We start from the raw sequence: 1,621 nt of genomic DNA on the forward strand, positions 1-1,621 counted from the left end.
ATCAAATCTTTCATTCATCATCATTGTCATGCATTTGACCTGAACTTTCCTCATAACAGGTTTTTTTTTCTGACCTTTGTTTGATAGATTTTTTCCTTATGAGCGTCATAAAATTTCCACAGCATCACTTTTTTTCCCAAATGCCACACAAATTATCTTGTTTTCTTTTTCTGACCATTGTGAGTGCCTGTAGTTTCTTATGGTCTCTGCATGCTAGTTTGAAAACATCCATCTCTTCAGAACTCATCTTAAAAAAATTGAGTTCAATAAAATCTAACAAGAGAGCGCAAAATTAGAAATCTTTGTTTTGTGAACAATTTCATTAAAAGTGTAGAAATACTCTTATGATGAATATTACAAAGGTAAAGATTAGTGAAGTTGGAATATTATTTCTGTATCTCGTACTTACATATTGGCTCATTCCTTCATTTTGTGTTTGATACTTTCATACTTGTTTCAAATAGCATTTTTCTATTTTTGTATTCTTGTATACAACCTAGTGAATTTTATATTTTACAAATGTGTTTGATGTCTCAATCTATTTTCTCTTCACAGCAGAGACATTTAGCCTGAATAGTTAGAATACTATATAACAGAGGAAGGACAAAGTGTAGTGTAATCACCTTCAAAGCACATTACCAGATATTCAAAAAGGGCTCCAGGGAGAATTTGAAATACTGAAGAGCAAGGGTCATTTTGATGGCAGTGAAAAAAAATTATTTGTTCTCTAATAAAAAGATTACTCAAACTATATTGGGCTGTTGTTGGCTTGACAGAGAACAGGAGTCATTATATTCGTATGTAGTTGCACTGGGGACCAGCTTTCCTGCTCAAAAAAATCGTGAAGATCTCGTAGAAGAACAGGAGTTAGTTTACTTCACTCATTTTTCTTGAGCATGAATTTCTTTACTTCAGCTATGAAGACCATGAAGGTGATGCTTATCAAAAAGATCTTTCTGCTCAGAATCTGATTTATTTGCTCCTTTGGTGGAAACAGATGGAATTTTGTTTCCTTGTTGTTATTGTGAGTCAAGAATAAGAACAATGAGGTTGGTGTGGGCCAGGATGTAGCAAAGAAATATGCTTAGTACAGCAGAACAAACTGACTCAGAGTAATTATGACTGGTGCCTGATCATTAATGATCATTAATTATGGCCTATCATTCAACTAATCCTCAGTGAATATTGTGATTTTAGTAAAATCCTTAAGTGATCGAACCCAAGAAGTTCAAACTGAGTGATGACAATCTGTACTTGATTCACATCATTGTGCCTCTGTTTAAGAAGAAAAATTTTCAATATAAAAGCTGTATAAATCTATGAATACAGTATTAGAAATAGTGCTACTGTGCAAAAAAAATCTGGAAATGGAAACTGTATTTCTGAACAATACTGCAGAAATAAAATGATTATCCAAAGTAAGTTGAGAACATCTTGCAACTTCAGGGTGACAGTTAACTTTTCAGACATTTGAAAGAAAGTCTAATGAACTACTCCTATTACTTGATTTTTACGCCGTTATAGACCACTGGCAGCAGTTCATAATTACATTATGGTAAGCTGATGAGAGAAGAATCTGGTTCAGCATTGATAGATTGTTCAGAAGAGGGAATATAAAGTA

This window comes from Fulmarus glacialis, unplaced genomic scaffold, assembly GCF_000690835.1.
Source record: "Fulmarus glacialis isolate BGI_N327 unplaced genomic scaffold, ASM69083v1 scaffold13630, whole genome shotgun sequence".
In the NCBI taxonomy this organism is placed as follows: domain Eukaryota; kingdom Metazoa; phylum Chordata; class Aves; order Procellariiformes; family Procellariidae; genus Fulmarus; species Fulmarus glacialis.